The following is a 22530-nucleotide window of genomic DNA, read 5'->3' as shown; positions in this document are numbered from 1 at the left end:
ATGCATGCCTATGCACTCATTTGGCCTCAGCACATTGGAACGAAGCCCAGCAGGGGAGCCTGAACCGATTGGAGTCTCAAAAAAGACCAAAGAGCACTTGTAACACAAAGAGTTTCATCTCAGCTCCTTAAGGAGAACCATCTGTTGTAAGGCAGCCTTTCTCTCTCTCTCTCTCTGCAGTTCTACAGTCGATCGTAGGTCAAGAGCAGGAAAACAAATGTGCACTGTGCACATGTGTCTGTCTGTCTGCCATTCCTCCAGCCAGAGATTACATATCAGAATGTTCTTTTGGCAGCGCCGCAAAAGAGAGAGAGAGAGAGGGAGAAAAAAAGGTCCCCAAGGTATGGAGGCCAGATCTTACTTCCTTAGAAAGGCATCATAAATTGTTTGCAGTGTGTTCATCTCTTAAAGACTGGGGCTAATCTCAAGTGGATGGAGACAGTGAGGAGGGGAAGTGTTGGAGAAAATGCAGAGGGACTGGATGAGGTGAAGGAAAATGTGGGGAAGTGAAGGGATTGGGGAGTTGGGTTTGGCGGTGGATTGGATGGGCAGCCTCCTTCCTGTTGAAGGCCTGATCTGCAGTATTGTGGCAAGAAATCCTACCTGTTCATGACCACTGGGGCAACACACACACCAGACAGGAGGATCTGAGTGCGGTCAGGCTTATCTGTGTCCGTAGTCATGTATGTACTGACAGAGAGTACAGACATGCATTTCTACTCATCAGCATGTAAGTGTGTGCCATAGCCTTTCATCACCCCACGACCTCCTCCCTGTCGTCCTATTTCCTAGCTGACCTGCACAAAGTGAATCAACCTCTTGCTGTGCACCTCAGAGCCACAGGCCTCTAATGCCTCCATGTGTTTCCCTCTCACTCAGCACATACAGTATCTGCCTTTGATTGGAGGCTGGTCTGAGGGCCAATCGATCATAGTTTAAAGGCCCCTAATCAGGAACAGAAAGAAAGAATGAATAAAATCATACATCATTGCTTTCTGGCTGCTGGCCTCCTGTTATTCTCTCTGTCTCGCTTTCTCTCCCTTTCCGCTGTCACTCTCATGACTGTGTTTGATATCTAGAAACAACCAGAAGCGCTAAAAGCAATTCTTTGCATGGAGAGAGAAGAGTTGGGAGGTCAAAAAGGAAGCACCCAGGACCCATCACAAAAGTCCAAAAACAAGATAACAAGCAAGAAAGAAAATATAAAAGAGAAATGTTCTTATGCTTCTCATGCAAATGATGTGGCCCCTGTTCAAGAACAATCTCCAACAAATATCACCTTGTTTTGACCTATTGTAGTGCCATCCTTCAACCAACCAGTGTACTACTGAAATACCTGAAAGCAACAGTGACATGCATCCTTCCCAGTTTTATCAGTCAGATGAGTGGCATTTGTTTGTTGAGTGCATGCAACAAACACGAATATGTCTGTCTATGGAGAAAGACTTAGTAGCGCTCATTATAATTATATTATAATGAAACCCCCAATGATGTGGAGGAACCTTTGAGAGACAGAGCATGATTCATGACAAGGAGACAAGCCTGAAATGTTGGTGACCAAGTGAAGAAAGGGATAAACAGATGGAAAGTGAGCAGGAGAGGAGTGAAAGAAAAGAGAGTACTAGTGAGTATATGGTGCCCTCCTGTCATCTGTGGCCTGACTGAGCCTTTTATTTATGCCTTCTCAGATGGAGTCATGTTGAGAGCAGAGAGCAGGAGGGAGGGTTAATGATTGGCATTGACTGCTATCAGCCCCAACAGTGCCCAGGCCCCTGGCCTTTATAAAAGAATCATATCCTTTCACCCTAATTAAAAGGCAATGCTTTTACCTGGAGGGTGACCCCTCTGAACCTGCTTCCTCTCTCTCTTTTAGAACCAACCCCCTTTCTCATCGCTTTCAATCTGTCTATCTGGTGATTTTTTTTCCTCTCAGTCCAGATCCCGAGAGAATCTTGGACTGGAACTGCTTTATTTATATTTCTCCATCAAAAATTAAGAGAAACAGTGGAAAGGCTGCAAATACCAAGGTTAATACTCAAAAGGAGGCAGAGTAGATAGAGCTTTCGGATAAGTCTATCTCATCCTCTCTCTACTCTTGTCACCAATCCCTTTGCCCTGTTCGATTGTTTTCACTGGTGGTGGGATTAATCGACTGTTCCATGGTATTGGCGACTCATTGCTAATTTGGAAGGCTGTCCCATTGGATTACCAGGGAGTGAGGCCCTCTATCCCTGATCCTCCGTCACCGTGCTTCCATCTCTCTGTCTCTCCTACCTTCAAAGTACGATGCAACAAAATAGCCGCAGCAGGCATTATTAATGAACTAGAATGGGCGAGGAGGGAGGAGCTCATTTCTTATTTATGGGACACTAACCAACTGGCAACCTCCCTGACAGTCCTATTAATGATCTTTAGTGGCCCTCAGGCCATTCCATCTCCCTCTCTCTCTTTCCCAGTACCTGTCTCCCTTCTCTGCTCACGTCCTGCCAACCCACCTCCCTCTCTTTGCGAAACCAGCCTTCGTCTCTTAACATGGCAGGATTGAAGCGGTGAGGGGAGTAGAGGGGTGGGGATGGGAGGTGGTGCAAGCCTGTAATTTGTGCAGGGGATTTAGACATTACAGGGGGAAAAAGGGCTCTCTTGGGACCAGGCAGTTGATCAGCCGTGGCCCCGGTGGAGCAAGTCAGACAAATAACAAATGACAGCTCTGTGATTAAATCAAACCTTCTACTTTAAGTGTTGAAGTATCTGCCTGTCACTAACAATCTAGGGCTTGTTAAAGCTCCCATCCCCTCCTCCCCCACTTAAGAGCCCTGCCTCCTCTCCCACTGCGGAGTCCCATCAAGCTCCCATCCCCTCCTCATCCTCAAAACTCCCCCCTCTACTTTCCTCTACCCCCAAAACACATCAATCAAACAGCTCCCTCTGGACACCCTCCCACCTCCTCCCTTCATACTCCTGGCTAGCCATCTACCCTCAGGAGAATGAATGAAGTGACACACACACAGGCACACACACAAAAACACACACACACACGTACTCCTGTATGTGAAAAAAAAATCTCCAAATACTAATAAAATAAGTTTCTTAGCATAACATTTAGAAGTTAATGCAAAATGGATATGATTGCTAAAGCTGTAGAATAAAATAATGAAATTATCACTATATATTTGAATCCACAGTCAAGCTTTACTGCACCATTGAGAGCTATACAATGTGAACCCATACAGTATGGTTGTAGTTCAATAGCAGCATCTTGTATGCTCATAATGGCTTTCTTCCAATTCTTCTTCTTATTTGTGTATGTATGTGAATATCAATTGATCTATGTGCTCATTGGGGACAACCATAAAATTATGCTTGATTCAATATCTTTTCCTACAATTATTGAAGTACACCAGTAATTTTTGGCTGGACTGCAATAATGGGGCCAGCCCCATAAACACATATGTCTTTCACTGACTGAGTGAGTCACTGACTGAGTGATGAAGTTACACCATTGGTTGGCCAAAGCTGGCCGAAGGTCCTTGAAGCTAAATATCCCAGAGTGCATTTTGCACCAACTGACAGCAAGTTAAGCTGTTGTAATTTTCACTGTAGAATGGTTAATATGTCACTTTATTATGTTTTTTTTTTGTCAGGTAAAAAGTAACCATTTAGATTCCCAACATGTGGTCTGTTATCCAAATAATGCCCGTTTGGAAATTTGCTTCGACATTTTCGGAGATGTGAGGAGCTGCTGGCCGGGTGCCAGCTGGTCATCTCAGCTGCTAGCAGTCTATAGCAAGTGAGTTTACCATGATTACCTACCGAGAGAAGATCTGTGCACCGTCGCCAGTGTAACTTCCTCTCAATTTCTGCATGTTACATGCGTCTAATGTCTTTTCAAAATAAAGGACTTCTGTGTTCATGGTAAGTAAAAAAAAGGCAATATAACAATAATACAATAATACCAATGCAAACTTTACACACATGAAACACACTGTATTGGGGTCATTTACACTTAACACTGCACCTGAAGTTTACAACTACTGTATGAAAAGTGCTATACAAATAAATAAACTTAAACTTAGATAAAAACAAACTTTAAAAATTTTTAACTCTTAAAAATGCTGTGCAGGCTGTTGATGTCTGATGGTAACCAGGCGATGTACAAATTTAAAGCCCTCTAACATTTCATACAAGGTCCAACCATATGCCACTGAATTGCCACATCATCCATGATGACAGATATTTCACTTTGTTTTAATAGTCATTATATATTTTAACAATTCTATGGCACACTTAAAATCACACTTAAAATAAATTGATTCTGCCATTCTGTTATTTATATTGTATTATCCTTGGTTTTTGATGTAGTTCAGCATCCAAGGAATATTTTTTGAATCCAAAATAAAACATAATAAATAAAAAAACAAATTCTAAAGTCAGACAATCAAGTAACTGGGTATAAGAAAACTCATGGACAATCAGTAGTGCTGCCTGGTCTTTGATTCCTTTGTTTAGAGTTCATATCCTCCATGTTGTTTTACTTCACAACCTGTTGGGGTGAGTCAAAACAGCCTCTGATGACATTAAAACACTGCATGATGTTCTGCACTCCTACCTATCTCTAGCCTTTTCACACAACATTAACATTACATGTTACACTTTGCTGCCACAAAAGCTTCTTACACCAGAGAGCGGCATGCTGCGAGTCAAACTGGAGCCATTGGAGGGAGGGGTTGGGGCACCAACATTTACGATTTTCAGCAGATCCAGCTTTGCCATCACTGCTGACCTGACTCTATCAGCAGATTTTATTGTCCACTAAGGTAAATGGAGACGGCATTAACCCCTGTGGTGGGCCCATATACCCTTAACAGTGACGCCAACAATCCTTGGAATAGCAAACATTTACAAGAAGTGCCATAACCAGCTAGAACGAATGAGGTACAGGACAGCCTGGCTAGGGTAGTTAGCTGACCTTATAAAATGTCTGGCTGCTCAGCTGCTCTGTTGCCTGTTGGGCAGGCTGTTGATGTCTGAACGGTGACATGATTTAAGGCTAAATTAGTATTCATCACACCAGTCACAAGCCATTAATCTAATATCCCCGACATGAAATGATATGCAAATTGCTGCCCATTGTAATGCTGCACCATGCATCAGTGCTTCAAAATGGCCACTGGTTCAAAACGCATCTGCATCACAAGTCTGCACCATGAAAAAATATAGGTGTCCTACCTTGCTGCCATATAAAAATATAGCTGGGAAATTGCACCTAATATAATTTGATTTAAAAGAATTTGATTTGGCATTTGGCTGGTTTGTTCAACATCAAGAGACGAACTGTATGTTGAAGCTGCCAGAAGCAAGTTCATGTCATTTACAAAAGAGTGAGGTGGAAAATATTGTTTACATATATGAGTAGTATGCTAGTATATATGATAAACCCAAAATGTATCTTTTGAGTCTCAAACACTGCAGATGGTTGGTGTAGTGGTTTGTACTGTGCTTATTAATGGAGAACAGTGGCTCTGTTCAGCTTTAATTCAGTTGGTTGGAAGCAATGGGTCCCAGAGGTGACAGGTGGTTGAAACGTTTTTTTTCCTTTTGTGAAAATATATGAATAATGAATAATATATGACTATATATGAACATATCACTTTTAAAAGCTACTGTATCCAAGCTGACGAGAGCCACCGTTCAAATTTAGAAAGGGTGAATGTTTACTTGAAAAAAAGATTTTGAGTAACTACATATGTTTCCCATATTATTCTTTTTAATCATCATTTTAAGGAGTAAAGTCTAAAGGGCTCATGATAAAATCCCTGTCTTCTATTCAGCACAGTTTACTTGCTAGATGCCTATTTGTCCAATAAATGCACATAATATACAAAGCACATTACTTGTTTAAAAAGATGTAACCAATGGACTATAAATGGATAGTGCCATGCTTTTTTATGTACAGAATGCCGTATGTTGAACAATTGCAGCTGCAGTGTCTTCTGAGTTTTATGCTTGGTTTATCCAGAAAGTTCTGAAAAAATTGGCAGCTGGAAAGTGTGATTTGCGTGGCTGGTTTTCAAAATGCGCTAAATGTTTCTAAACTCGCTTAATGAACAGAAACAGAACAATGGCACCATTTCAGATTAAACTGGACCACAACATGTCAATCATTCACACCTGCTTCACAGCCCTGATACCTGTGCAAATTGTAGCACCTGGGCGCAGCAGCCTTTCACTAACCACTGTCACTATCTCTCTCTGTGTCAAATCAGCTTTACTGGCATGACAGTACAGAAACCTAAGTGCCAAAAGAGTAAGTAGTATGTCTAGAATTTTGATATATTCTAGAGATGATCAGGTGAACAGCAATGATTAAACATGTAAGCACATATGTGTTATATGTGTTTTTATAATAAACATTCAATATAAATAAAATGTAAATCAGGCAAATTCAGGTTAATTGTAGTGTTCTAATTAATTTATGGTAAGACATAAGTAGGATAAAGCAGGTTATTTTATTAAGTAAGCAAAGTAATGCTTGTATGTTTTTATTGGCAGTCATATTGATTATGTTGAAAATGTGTGCGTATGCCTACGTGTGAATTCATAAAAAACTGCAAGGTTTCTAGAGGTTATCATTTGGTGTCTGATTAGTTTCAAAGTGAACATAAAACTGACCGGATGCTCTATGCTGTTTATGTGTCTAACTTCCTGCCCAGCTCAATCTGCTCTGTGCAGTTTGACACAGCTTCCATCAAAAATAAACTAGGCACGTATGTTTAGTGGAGCAGAGCAGAGAGTCGCTTCTAGGATGCTTCTGGGATGCTTCTGAAATGCGCTGCAGTGCGTTTGGTGGGATCACAAGTGTTGACTATAGTGGCTGTGATCAGCTCTGGCCTGGTGGGATGAAGCCTTTAGAATACTGACCATGAGCTTTGATTGGCTGTTTGGTTTGATTATTGACACAGTCAAAGACAGGCAGTTGCCTGAAAGAACAAAGGGAAACATAAATATTGATATTTAGTGGCTGATTCTCCTTTTTTTTAGGAGAAAAAGCCTTAATGCCATAACTTGTGAAGTCTTTATTTTGCTTATGAAAACAGAAAAATCTGGACTAGTTTACCAAGGAGACTCATTAAAACACAGTTTCAAATTTGTGAAACATTTATTCTATTTGTGAAAACACAAAAAAGGGCGATTTCACTAATCTTGTGGCTAGAAATTCACAGCACGATTCCACATCTCTCCATTTCGTTGGTTATGGCCATGTAGAGCTTCTCTTTCTCTTTTAAAAACAGTTATTAGAAGTTATTTTTACCTTTTGAAATACAACCACAAATTATCTTTATAGAGTAAATTTTCTAATCTGTCTAATGTTGTCTGGATGGGGAAAAAGCAGCAAAATCCCCCTTTTTTCAGTTTTCACAAATCTGAAACTGTATTTTAATGACTCTCTGGAATCACGTGGATGCGCCTGGGTTTTATGTGCGTAGGTTTTGAAACTAAGCAACTCCATATTATCAATAAAGTCAATATTGACTCCAATAATGATTAGGTATGGAAAATGTAATACTGTTGTTGAATTATATTTAGACTACTCAGGTTTGAGCTCTACATCCACACATGGACATGTCCAGTTTTACCAAGATGTAAATCTGGCTAAACAAACAATATACCTAAACAATGTTTTTCCTGCACCTCGCTGTAGTAAAAGGACACCAGAGGACAATTGTTTCTGGCGGTGTGCCCAGCTTTGAGGCTGAGGCCAGGGTCTGAGCTGTGTTGGGGAATATGCCTGGTGACAGATGCTCGGGAGACACGGGCCACGGCGGAGGTCCAGGGAGAGCAATTAGCACAAACGAAGAGGCTATGTCGTTAGCTGGTCTTTATTAGCCTCAGTGATCAGTTCAGAGGCCATTAGTCTCCTGTGATCAGAGACTTCCCTGGTTGGCTTGGCCCATTACTGCCATTTGTGATCACACATGTACAGAGTTTCAAGGTGGTGAGATTGCATGTATCACTTTCTGGTCATAAAAATTAGAAATGAGCTAGTTAGCGATGTTCATGTCTGATATTATGGATGTGATGCAGTTTGGTGATTACATGAGAACAATACACTATTGGGTAACATTCAAGAATTGAGAACAAATCATATTAGTGTTTGTATTCTTAGTAGATGCTGTTCTTTGATGTTTCTGGCATAATGACAAGGCATATTAGCATAATTACTTGATTTCTTGAAAATGTTACATTTTGATCAGTTTCAACTGACTTGTTGTTATTATTCTGTGTTTTAATTAATAATTTTAGAAAACTCTCCCAACCTGACAAGAATAAGGAGCAAACAAAAAAATTAACTACTGAAATATTACATTAACATTGCACAAAATACTATATGTCAACAGCTTTAATCTATCAACACTCATCCTGGCAGTAGCATTAAGAATAACATTTTGTCTAGCCCCTCCTCCAAAGAAGGTCAAGGGTGCTGTGTGTGTCTCTAAGCAGATAAATGACTTTGCTGCACAGGCAGTTAACCTGTTTAAATGATCCGCTGAGCTAACAGGCTTACTGCTCGGGTTGGTTCTATGACCTGCAAATTGTTTGAATAAAGCAGATAATTTAAAATAAAAGAATGAGCAATGCTGTGAACATAGCAGGGAGTAATAATGATAAACATTCTGCAATTACATATAAAAAATTAACTTACTAATAATCATGTCTCATATGTGTTGAAATTAATTGCTAAAGGACTATTAGTAGTAGTAACCAGGCGACATTGCCCATTTGGTTCTGCTTCATGTTATTTATTTTCAAAACTATTTGAAGTACCTCATCTACCCAAACGTGCCTAACCTGGAGGGAATTGTAGTACAGAATGTCTTGCTCTGTACTTTGTGTGATATCACTGGCTGGTGGGGGGGCTTCGGGACATTTTGTTGTACACCTCTTTTCTCTGTCCTGTATTGCATGCTGGGAAAGATACGCCCTGTGTGTTGTTCCTCTCCTTTGCCCAGGCCCTAAGAGACTTCTCTGCTAATGTTCCCCTCCTGTTTTACAGCAGTACTTCCTGGAACAGCCCCCCTACTAGTCATCAGATGCTACATTAAGGGAGCACTCTGAAGTCTTCCTCCACCACTAAGGGCCCCTGATAAATAACTTATGGGGGAGAGGATTCAAAACATCTCTCCTATTACTAGCCTCGATTCATTTTTTACAGTCCCTCGAGCCCCCCATCTGTCCTGCACTTCAAACGCATCTGAATGCTCTGAGATACTTTCCGTATTCTATCCTATGGGATCCATGTGAAGGTAGAGAGGGAGGGGAGGTAGGGATGTGAGTAGGGCTGGGTGGAAAGGAAAGAAAAGGAATATGACAGAGCCAGGAGCTTTGAGCAGCAGAATGTGCCGAAAGCATCTCTCTCATCACCTTCCATTCTGACTATTCTCCACGGAGGGGAAGAAAGAAAGCATTTGAAGGAGAGGGAGAGGAAGGAGGAGGGAGTGAGAGATTTGTGGTTGAAGCGTCATGGTCCGGCTCAGAGCTGCCACTCTCTGTCAAATTATAACACGTCCAACAACTCAGCTTTTTCTCATTCGCAATTACAAATTAGTCCATTAGGCTGTCGGCTGCCTGTCCCCTTTCTTCTCTGTGCTGGAAGGGAATCTGTGTGTGTGTGTGTGTGTGATGGTGTGTGTTTAGGCTCATAAGGGTGGGCAAAGGGAGGAGAGCAGATGGGAGGGGACCTTCCCTGGGTGGGAGATGGCAGTTTTCAAGTCACATAACGAGACAAACAAGCAAACCAACAGTTGTAATTTGATGTGATATCGACAGTAATTGTCTTTGATGCTGTGGGTAGGCGTGAGGGTGGAATTGGGGCGCGGCGGGTTGGCCTGCAAGTGGTAGTTATGGAATATAAATTGGGGCTGCCTGTTTTCTGAAGGAAGAAAAAAAATACAGGCGCCCATCTTTTGCAAGGCCATCATGACAGCGTTTTAGTCAACCCCCCTATCAGCTTAAATGGATTTTAAATTAGCAGTGAGAGCATGGCTAACAACATATCTCAGCTGAAACGAGTCCACTCTGCAGAGTGCAAAGCCAACGTGTGACATGTATGGATTTTGATGGAGTCAAGATGGCTTTCACTGATCCCTTTTATTGAGACCATGAATTTTTCCCAGCTTTTGAATCAGGCCTATTCACATCTCAAGCAAATTCAATTTGAGCTTCAGTTCAAAGATGTGCATGAGACCAATCTTGTAAGGTAATATTAACTGTGAGACACTTATTCAAAAGGTGACAATATGATTTAACCAACATCACTTAAGATTACATTAAAATGTAATTATTGTTCCTTTGCCCATAATGAATCGTCATGACTTCTATCCAACATGTGCCTTTATAAAGCCTAAAGGTGGAATGTCTGAAAAGGAATTCATTACTGAACTACCCTTGTCTTTCACAACTTATCTAGTGGTCTTAAAATGACTTCTCTTATTATATCCTGATGCAGATTACTTTTCATGCAGGCTTTAACTTGCTAGTCCAACTGTTTTTCCCTTCTGGCCACTATTGCAGCCAGTTAAGTGTCAATGCCCAGATGACTATTTCTGCCATGAACAGTACCCTGTGGATGTAGGCAGAAAACACAACCACAGAGTCTTGTGTTAATAAGCTCGGTCTCATTTTATCACTAAGAGAGTAAAGTTAATGAAATCATGCAGGAATTAAGTGGTTTAAGGGCTAAACTCTGGTTCTAGGCAGACGGTAATGAGCATGCCATGCGGGAACCCCCCCGCAACCTCCTCACTCTATGTTGAGCTACTAACACTGCTTTCATCCAGCCGGTCTGAAAAAAAAAAAAAAAAAAAAAAGACACAAGCAAGTCTTTCAAAGGACAAATACGGTGTGGGGGGTTTGGGGGAGACTGGGTGAACTTAACAAGCAGGGATCTTACAGATTTAAGGGTACTGCTAAAAATTTATGGAGGCATGTTTGGACGGGGGCCACGGTGAACAGCTTGGCCAGCTGAGCAACATCACAGCGGGACGCCTAATAAGCCCTGCGCAATTTTTCACCCCATATTTTATCAATAAAAAAGCAGTTTAAACAGCCTCCCCCCAGCCACTGCACTGCCTGCCATCTGGAGCCCTCTTTCATTTTATAATCCAACTGTCATTAAAATGCTTCTTGGCAGTTTACAGCTCGTTCCCCCTGTGCAGATGTGGAAGCGATCTTCAGACGGGGCCCTCTGATCAAAGTGCTCGCTGCTGTCAGACAGAACACTTACCACCCTCAGGCTACCTTCCAGTCCTATCTGGACTTAATGCCCCCTATTATTTATTTATTTCCACACTTCTGTATTTATCAGGTGCACCACTCCTAGCAGAGCTCAGGTCAACTCCAGAAGCTGGCAGCAGTTGCCTAGAGGTTATAGATGCAGGCTTGGGACAAGGAGGTTGCAGGTTAGAAATGCTGTTAAGGTGCTGTTAAGTAAAGCATGTGACCTTGGTAAATGAACTGCTGGAGTTCATGTGAGCTAAAAGTAGACGGTTAAAAGGAAAGAACAAAAAGAAAGCCAAGCCACTAAATCTGACCCTCGCCTACAGTAGTACTATTATTTTTGGGGGCTGGATGACACTGAAACAATAATACAGATTAATTATTCTTAGATTATGTTCAGTACTTGGTCCATTAGTTCTATATATTTCACTCTTAATCATACAAAGAAGTCATCTTTGGTATACAGTATGATGAAAAGGCACTGCTTATGCTCGTTAGGAATGAGAGTATTTTATCGACAAATGTACTCATTAGACTGAAATTTCGTCAACACAATAGCTTCCCTGTCTGTAGGATTTCAGCCCTGCCTATCATTTACTTGATTCATATCCACCAGTAAAACAGCAGTGGAGCTCAAGGTCAACAACACTTTATATGAGTAAAGCATGAAACAATCACTTAGCATGCCAAAAGTAATGGCAATAAATATTACTAATTGAAAAAATACAGATACATTGTTGCTGTAAGTCACTAACAAGAGATAAATGTGAGCTCTGTAATCTAATAACACGAGTGTTTCTGGCGGCAGACACAAAGGTGATGGCAGTGGGTCAACCCGTTGGCAGTGTCTCTGTATCATATCACGCTGCCACATTCACTGTGTGCACACGCCTGACTTGCAGGCTGCCCATCGACCTGAGGCCTCCTTGCTGATGTGCCGTGGCGCGCATGGCGTTAATGCTCCGACCGGGTGTTGATTGAGCTTCCCTCAAGCCAGTGACGCATGTTGCCTTTGTTTGGCAGTCGTCCCGGCGTAAGAACTGGGGCCATATTCCGCCTGTCAGTGCCATGTGTTCGCTCTCCTCAGAGCACAGCGGCTGATGCCACTCAACCACCACCCCCCTACCTCCCACCCCCTAGCATCTCTGTGGGCACCCCAGGCCTAACAGGTCTGCACTAATGAAGTCAAATTAATTTAATGGATGCCCATGCCGCCTGCGTCTGTGGTGCTTGGCAGGGGGACAGTTTTAATGCTGGTGTCTGTCTGTGGCTCCAAACCTCATACATATCCAAGAGCTGCTATACCTCTTCTGTTTGTCAAGCCCAAACTGACAACCATATCGGCTTCAGTTGTGCCAATGTGCCCTGCATGAATCAGAATTGATCTTCAGTGCCCATAAAAACTAAAGTGGCAGGGAGAGCTCTACAGTTAAGTTCGGAGAGAGGCCAGGTGTGTCCACTAATTAAAGCTCTCTGAAAAGGCGAAGGGAAAATAATTGGCAAATGAACATTGAGTGACAGCCATCATTAATACCTGCTTCCCGCTGCCCCCTGAGCCCAAAAATACCCCAGTTAACTTTTATGGAGCACCCTTTGATACAATAATTATTTTTTTCCTGTAATCTTTCAAGCCTTGTACCTTTTCCCCTGGCTGGTACAGATCAAAGCAGGCTGGTTTTGTGCATAAGGGACTGCAGTGGCTGGGGTTTCTGGCTTAATTGAAGGCAGCTGGCCCCTGTGTGTGTTTGGGCCTGATCTCAGCGTGCTCTCCCGGGTTCTCGGCTTTCCACATCACATACACGTTCGCCCACGGAAAGTTCCCTCCAGAGCCCAAGTGACGTGAGGGCCTTCAGGGCTTGAGGTCTGGCAGTCGCCAGCCCATCCACAGGCATCCGAGTGTTTAGATTGACTTGGAGATGCTCAAGTGGTTAGTAAAAGAAAGATGAAGTATGTTTCTCTCAGTGGGTGGGAGAGAGGCTCAGACTCAGTGCTCACTTCCTTTATTGTCCATCATCACCATTATGAGGTCTGCAGATGACTCTTCCCATAAAGACGCAAGGTCGAGAAACTGGCTTCAGTAGAAAATATTTGGTAAATGGAGACAAAATACAGAGCCTCAAGAAATAACAATGGCCTATGACTCCATGATTAATGTGTGTTGATTTTCCTTATAAAATTTCTTCAAAAAATATGACTAGTGCACTGCTTTGCTGACTGGACCCTTTGTCTGAGAAGGGAATTGAGGCTCTCTAAACATTCTTTTCACAGCCACAGTGGACCTAAACTCCATTTACCGATGTATTCTTGGCCAAAGAGGAAGCAATGCTTCTTCAGGGAAACATTATCCACAATGGCACTGATTCTTAATAACAACAGGGAATTCTATATTTATCCCTGATTGCATATGCCATTTGTTGTGGAGGAAAAACAAGTCCTCTTGCATTAGAAAGTCTTGTGCAGACAAGCCAAGGCTGGGACAGACATGAGTCTTGGTGCGCCAGCTCTAAACGCACACAAAGTCTGTCTTGCATTTCCAGCCAGAAGAAATGTGTAAGTAATTACAGTCCAACCATGTTTATTGAATAAAAACCCACTTAGGCATTATGTTTATGCACGATCAGAAACACTCAAATCTTACATCCACGTGCACAAAAACATTTGTGTCTTTTTTTTCTCTTTCCACAGAACATCTGCACCCAATATGGAGTCAATTTTACTTTTATTACTCATGTGGAAAAATGTATATAGTGCTTGGATTGTTATTCAAACACAGGCCACTTGAAAAACAATGATTGCGGTGCCATGCTGCTTTGGAGCACGTTGGACACACACTGAGCATTGGGTTAGTCAGTTTAGCTGCCTGTTTAACTTTGTGTCACATAACTGCATTGAGATTACTCCCTGAGCTATATATTATGCTTTACATCTTATTAAACACATGTGCATTAACTGCTGAAAGATTACATCATTCAAAACATATTACAAATTAAGTGATTTCAGGTTAGTTACATTAAGCAGATTTGACAGTTTGATAATATGTTTGGTAACCTCATTCTCTTTGAATGGTAGATGATGTTATGCAAGTAATAAAATCTGCGACCCTCTTAACATTACAGTCATTTGATTGTATGCTAATATTAGAAGTATTGGTAGTTGTAGGTTTAAAGAATGATGTGTAGTTTCATTTGGATTAATCGTTTGTTGACAGTAAGGCCATTCAAAAATTATTGTCTAAATAATGCAGTGTACCTGTGCAGCCTCTTTTTCACAGTACTAACAATGCTTTACAGTTACTGAACACACAGAACCAGTTAGATGTAATACGGGTCACAGGTGGTGTACTATTTCACAACTTGTCTTGTTTGATATAGCATGCCATGCTTTCTGTATCACCGTATCATTGAGCTGACGAGATCTCTAGCAGAAAATTGTGCAATCGAGCATTTCACCTGGCCATTGTAGAAACCTCACTTATTACAGAACCAGGGCTCTCAGGTGGGAAAAACAGTATTTGAGGAAAAACACCTCTAAAAATGGACCTGGTCGAGGTGGAGGAAAACCACCTACCAAAACCTGGTGTTCATCGAGGCAACAATAACTCCCTTGATAACAATGATCACAAGCTGTTGAACATGGATGTGGTGGCAGGATTTTTTCGAAGAGTTAGCAGAGCACTGGTGTTTCAAAGACAAAGGGGTTGGGGGTGTGTTATGATTTTAACAGCACAAAGGGACGACTATTTGTTCTATTAACACTCTCTACCAACACAAACAGCTTCACTGAGAGGAGACAGTAAGTGAAAGAAGATTACAGTCTAGATGCCATGTCAAGTTTTCACACCCCCACCCTGCTCTGAGTGGCTGGCATGGCTTTTTCTTGCCACAACCCTTCTATTTTCATCTGAGATGCCAACATCAGTGCTAACCTTAAAGAAAGAATCTGGACCAGGCTATTGGGTGCCACATCAATGACGCCATAGTCATGTTGACTCTCCCTGCATTGCTGTATGACATGCATTGCTAGTGACAAGCCGTCTTTGCTGATGTCAGTTGGCTGTGTCTGCTGGCTGGCCCCGCAGAAGCTCCAAGTCTTTCTCTGTCATCACGCCTCTCCTTCCCAACATGCACTGGGGCTGGGTTTCACTGCTGAGCGTGCCCTTACACTCACTTCCCTCCAAGCATGCACACATACACACACATCACACCATTGTGAGCACATACAGCTAAAACTAAGAGCATCCTTTTTCACTGCAGAGACATATCCAAATTTGCTCCCAGATCACCGCATACTTGTGTGCTAAATGCACAACAGATGTACTGCTTGACAACCGAGAAGCGAAGAAAAAAAAACACACATATGCCTGCAGAGCACACATGATTTGGAGCTGACCAGAAATGAGAGCATGTTGCAAACAGCCCCATATAAATTAAAGAGATAAGTGTTTCCAGGTTCAATGTAATAGCTAGATGTGAGTAACATCATGAGACCACCTGATGGAAACATAACATGTTTATTTCTGGCCAATCTACAAAGCTCATCGTTATTTTCTCGTAAAAAGTTGATTATCGGCATAACTCTGACCTTAACCTTGACCCTTAAACATATTCATTAGAGATGAAACAACCATTATCAGGAGAATGGTTAATCTTTCAAGTTGTACTATGTATCTTCTAATTATTTACCCCTTTCTGTTTTGTTTTACTTTTAGGCTCAGCCAGAAAGTGAAAACCGTAGGAAGGAAGGAACTGAGTAAGAGAAAAAAGAAGAAAAGAAGGAGGGAGGGGGGAGAAAGACAAAAGCAAGAGGAGAAAAATGACATCTCCATATTAAGGCCTGTGTTGCCGGTGTCAGTTCTAATTTCACAGTGCCTGTGGGGAGCTGAATGCAACCAGTCAGCTCTGGTCTCATCTCGTTCCTCCTCCATTTTGAATCAGGGCCGGTGAATCCCAAGCTGGGGGGAAAGGAATATTACTGGCAAATTGGTTTTAGATTAAAGGAGGTGGCGAGGCATTCTGCTTTCTCAGCTCTTTCCCAGGTGCACTTAATCTAATTTCATTAAAGAGATGAGGACGGATGATCACTTGTGTCGAAACATTAAGCTGGTCCATTTTTCCCATCCATATAAAAACGTTAAGGTTGTCAGCGGCCTGGTGGGTGGCCTGTTTGTTATTGAATATGATGACTCTTGGAGACCAGTCTGGATCTTGCAAAGCAGTGGGGGTTGGGTAGGGGTATATGGAAGGGGGAACACACCTACATGAATATATATGACTATTACCTTTTTCCTTCTTCAAGATGGCGACAGAGGGAAAGAGGTAAAAACCGTCAACATTGGTAATGATAGAGACGCACAAATAGAGAGGGCAGTAAATAAAAAAGAGGACATACTAGAGAAGGAATGATTTAAAGAAAAAATAGAAAGGTGGAGGTAGTGGTGGTGTTAACGGATATGTTTAAATCCCCACAGCATGCTTGTTTTTCGATGCACTGCTAGTCTCAGAGGGCGTACCCTGCCAATACATCAGCTGGGAGGATACCACTAGCTGACGAGCCATTACCGATAAGCTGGTAGAGACGCTCCGACGCGGTGATATGGCATTCATTCTGCACACAGCAGGAAGATAAGGGGGTAGAGGAGGAATTAATGTGTCAATCAGAGCCTGCGCGCTGCCCTGGCAGATGAGTACACCAGAGCCATAAAAGAGCTCATAGACAGGATGTGGTAATGGTCCTTGGAGACTCCCCTGGAGACAGATACACTTTCTGCTGAGTGACTGCTTGGCAAATAGGACCAAATAGAATTAGTCGACCTGGGTGTCCTCCGCTGTGGCTATGGTGATGCAGCTTTGGCGGCGGTAACGCACCTGACACGAGGCCGCTGTGTTAAAGCCTGCAGAGAATATAAGAAGCTCATGCTAACGCTTTGAACACAGACAGACAGCCACTGTATTATTTGCACAGAAGAAAGAATACAGAGGAAATTGGAGGAGCCAGCGAGTATGGCAAAGTGGGGTCTAATGGAAATAGGATGACACTTCAGGGGAGTGCATGAACAAACTGAGAAGGGATGAATCTCACTCTATTTCTTTCTCTGCCTCTCCAATGAAAGAAAATGACCATCTTGACTTGGAGTATCTCAGATGTGTCAGAGGTTGACAAGATTGGCTGGTTGATGGATTACAGGTGGGGCAGTGAGGGGAGGAAATGAATTACTAACATTTATACCACCATTACTACTTGTAATAGTAGTATTATCCCAAACTATTACTGCTAGTAATAGTAATATAAATGTAAAACATGTCTTTTCAACTCTCTTACTAGTTGAAAAGACATGTTGAATAATGCACAGTGTTATGAGACTGATTGCAAAATGTGACAGCATCACAAATTCAAAGCAGTTAATGTTACCGAATTTACCCTAAAATAAGTTTACCAGATTTACTTGTAAGTATGTTACATAAATAAAAGTACTAACCCAAAAAGAAGGAACAATGAACTATTGAGGCTATTGAAATTCACATGACCGAAATATAAACAAACTATGATGTATGTTAAATAACACATCTTATTCACAATTATATCAAATGTTGTCCATGTGACGTCTTGGTATCGCAAATGTCATCATTACACAAGCACAAACCATTCATTCAGCTATTTTTTTGTGTGAAGCACTAAACAGCTAACACGTGTTCTGGAGCATTTAAGTACATTTTAATCAACTGACACAGAGACATTAAGTGGCTCAAAGTATTTGGATCAAGAATAAATTATGTTCCCAATTCCATAGCATGACACAGACTCAAGTACACACAGACCCTCTATTGCAAAGCAATTTGCCCAACATGTGGTTAGTTCCTTTATGAGCAATTTAATTTAGCATGGCTATGTGCAAACAAGCCAAGTGTTGCTTTAATAACAGTAAAGACAGAGAAAACATTCTTCTCCATAAGGAATCCTTAATTATATGGGTTTCCCCCAGGGGGCAGGCATAAGCTAAGCCATTCAAGGTCATCGCTGTTATTTTTCCTGAACGTACACTGAATACTTCGCGTTGTCAAACATCATGTAATCTTAGACGTCAGATGACAGAACTCCCACGAAGAAATGCCAGTGATGAGAACACAACACCCAGATTCAAGGCTAGGCCAATCTACATAAAGATCCCCCCTCACAGCAGCCTCACACTGAACTGGAGGTGACCTGGCAATCTCTGAAGAATTCATGTCTGACACATTCTGGAAACACATCACTGCATGCTATCTCGAGCATCGCTTTGACACAAGCGAGCTTCGCAAGGTGCAGCAAACTGACTTTGCTGTAGCAGCAACTCGTCAGTTTTATTCAAATACAGTATAACTGATTGCACCCTGGGGGCACACCTGGAAGCAATATTCTAATTAAGTTAATCTGTGAAATCCTGACAATGTGGGTGTTCAGGTGGCTGGTAATCTGATGTGAAAGGAGCCTTTGTTTTCATTGGAAAGATACGGGAGGAGCTGGCACCTGTTTCAGCAAAACGTTGCAGAAAATTATCGCTGTCGAGTTATCCTGAGTGCGGGCAATTACAAATGACAGTGTTTGTCTTTCTCCTCATGGAACCCAATTTTTACACCATCGTTTTTTTTTTTTTTTAACTTGCGGTGATGGCCTGTCAAAGTATTTTTTTCCCCACTCTTCTCCTTTCCTCAGAAATTTGCTATGGGCTACATTAGCCTCTATCCAGATGCTCTTTTCTTCTTTCACTCTTGGTAAATACATGAACATCAATTGTGTATTTTCAAAGTATCCACAACAGTGATTTTTTTTCTTTGCTACTATGCTGTTGTTCAGTTACATTTCCTATTGGCCACAAATGAAAGCTTTTCTTTGTCTCCTGGAACTGGATCAGTACCATCATTAGAACAATGGAAAATAGTAATACTTACCTTTGGCCTCTGTTCTTGTTTAGATAATAAACTGTCAAATAGGGTGTTCACATTGTGAAGCATTTTTGTTAATGGGTTACTTTGTTGTATTGCCTTTTGAGATATAATGCAGTCTTAAAGCAGTTACAAACTGAGTTTTTTTTTTTTTTAAGTCTATACTATATTTTAAACTCACTGCTCATGCATGTATGTAAAGCACTTGCTGTTTCAATGCTGTCAATCTGTCATATGCTGCTTGCTGATGCAGGGCTAACATTAGCAAGCAGCAATTTAGGAGAAATATCTGAGGATATCTTTCTTCTCTATGCAAGTAACATATTGCGAAAGTGCGTCCTGTCACTGGCTGGTCTGAGAGCTGCTACAGACCTGTGGTTATTACTTTTTAGGTGGCCCTGAAACACTAAGTTCACCCCCACATCAAAAAAAGGCTCAAGACCAAAAATGAAAACTTAAGAACTGAGAATGAAAACTAAGAACTGAGACCTGAGCTTGGAGAGACATGAAAAACCAAGTTAAGTATCTGTTTGAGTGAGAGTCAATAGTTTTACACAGTAAAGCCAAGACAACTGTTTACATGGCTCCAGCCAACACCTTTCTTGTTCAGAATTGCCTATGGTTTGGGATTTACATTCATGGTTCATGTATTGTATAGAATAACTGTTCCTTAACTCACAATCTGTTGAACCTAATTTGCAGAAATATCTATGTTGAAGATGAATAACTTTCATCCAAGCACTTCTCTGGTCATTTAACCTTTTTGTAAATTAACAGGCTTATTATGAATTGAATCACAGTGTGAGTGCATGGCAAATTGTAATTAAAGTGACCAGGCTCAGACTGGCAATCTGGTAATTCTGGCAAATGCCAGATGGGCTGGGCCACCTAGTGGGCCACGAGGCCACCAGCATTGTGAGGAAAAAATTGTGGGGAAAAAAATTCAACCTGCCAGATGCAGACCACTTAAAACAGCCCATCTGATTGGGGGTTACACAGTCCCAATTGTCAATAGGCTACCTATACTGTAAGGCAGGTGCAGGAAGTGTTACCGTTGTCCTCCCCCCTCCCCTTCAAGTGGATGTGTCCATCCATGAAATGTCTGAGGTCACATTTCCAGATCATCATAGGAAAGCTTGTGTCCATTGTGAAAATTAAGTTTTGGCTATTTTGTGTCATGATGACAGTACTGCATTTTGTCATAGACTACATTCATGACATATGATTATATTAGATTGGTTTTATTTGTGAAGTTACGGATCGTAGCATAAGTGCGCCGAGAGTTGAGTTGCTCATCAATTGTCAAACAAATAAAATCCTAAGTGCGCCTTTTGGGGTGCCGACTTTTCCTCCAGGCTATTTCTTGGTTATTTATTTGCTTATTACATTATTTTATGAAACCTTGTAAGTACACCTGTTGTTTGGGTGTCAATCTATCCATTGTTTAGCTTTTGTGTTATAAATAGCCTGATATTGCTTTATGTAACTCATAAGTGTGTATGTTGGGGAAAAATGGGGCTTTAGCATTTTTTCATAGATTTTATGTTTTATGAACCAGTAATATGTTTACAAGTTGTGTTTCACAAGCTAAAATTCCACTTCATGACATGATGATAAGTGGATGAGAAAAGAAAGGCCTGAACAGGTGAAGCTGCAGTCTGGCTCTTGACGGTGGACTGTATAATTACTAGTACAAAATTCAACAATCAGACAGCTGAAAACTTGGCAACAGTGTCTAATACTCCACTATGTCTTGAACTGCATCCCAGTCCACCTAAACTTACCGACATAACTGGCGCCAAAAGCCAAATATGGAGCTGTTTTACAGAACAGACAGAGGCTAACACATAACCAACAACATAGCAACACCGCTGAGTTTCTATATAACTGCTTGTTTTTTTTCTTCCGTTTCTTTTAGCAGTGTTGTTTAGCATCATAGTATCAAACTTTTATAAATTAAATGTCAAAAATTTTGACACTATATGAAACTGTTGCAAGTCACAAATAACTGATAGAGCAGGAAGGAAAACAAAACACTGGGAAGGAAACACTCTGAGAGCTTCCCTCCCACTTTACTTCCTTCTCTACCCCCCACAGTGATGCCAGGGAGCCGTATGGAGACTGACAGGCCTGCAACGTCTCTCTGTCGTGTCAACTAGCAAGCGCCCTCGGTTCTTTCTCGCTTCAATGAAGAGATAAAAGCCTATTGACTTGCCAGGCTACAGTTAATGCAAATTGGGCCTGCTATCAATGTATTATTTATAGGGAGAGCTGCAGACATTTCCACAGAACTGGGAGCTAAGCTTACAGGAGATTAGGCATGCTATCTCATTCATTTACCAGGGAGTAATTGCTAAACTGTAGAGGAATTAGGATGCGTGAGGTTCCCCAAAGGCGTTTCATCTTGTAACCAGGTGGCTGCCATCAGCCAACCACCTCCAAGACTGCGAAAAACAAATACACAGAAGTGAAACTGATAGACTACATCTGTCAGATAGTCAAATGGTTAACATTCAATGACATCACTGCTAAAATAATTGGATTTTTTTTAAGCACACAAAGGTGCTTATAATACTAGCTTAAGCTAGCTCCATATATTCATTGTTTTATACGTTGAAGATGTTTGCAATGAATGATTACATTTAAGTTACTGAAATAAGCCGCTGTTAAAAAATAGAGGTACCTAATTAATGCATCTTTAATACAATACAAAAATATTCTCTTCACTGCGCAGTGAATCTGACTTTTTACATGACCCACGCAAAAATGGAAAAATGGGTCAGGTTGAGGAATAGAGACACATTGCGAAACAATTCAACTTCACTCTGTTAAATGAACTATGTTTTTCACAATTCAACTTATATTGCTCAAAACATGAATATATTACTGTGACTGAAACTTAACTAACGCTAACTCTCAAATCTTAAACTACAACTGTTTCCCTGGTAGGGAAACAAGCAGATAGAGGTGACATGTTCCATGTGATAAGATTAAGTACACACACACTAAAGCTCACTGTATGCAGCATATGCTATGATCTAGGCTAGAAGGCATATTTAAGACATATTCAGGCATAAAGTGCTCCAGAAATAATAGATGCCATATCTTTTTACATAGCAAAACAGAAAACTAACACTGAAAAACAGCCCCCTCCTGCACTGCATTTTCCTTGTCACTTTCTTGCTCTGTAAAATGCAAATGATCACAGTGGCGGGACCGGCAGAGTGTGTATTACCCCTCATCTTTTTTCGCTACACACTATGACTGTCTCCCTCTTTTAGTTGAGAGCTCAAATTTGTTATTCACAACTCTCAGCCCCTTCATGTGGTGGGTGAAT

General features: G+C 41.4%; 1 protein-coding gene across 7 annotated transcripts in view; it reads right to left on the bottom strand.

The window, feature by feature from the left end:
- Nucleotides 1-22530, bottom strand: part of fbrsl1 (fibrosin-like 1) — a 321521-nt gene that overhangs the window by 71398 nt on the left and 227593 nt on the right. The gene's annotated exons all lie outside the window — the stretch shown is intronic.

This window comes from Thunnus maccoyii, chromosome 9, assembly GCF_910596095.1.
Source record: "Thunnus maccoyii chromosome 9, fThuMac1.1, whole genome shotgun sequence".
Classification (NCBI taxonomy): domain Eukaryota; kingdom Metazoa; phylum Chordata; class Actinopteri; order Scombriformes; family Scombridae; genus Thunnus; species Thunnus maccoyii.
The sequence above is the reverse complement of the archived record's forward strand: the minus strand, read 5'-3'. Positions and strand labels throughout refer to the sequence as shown.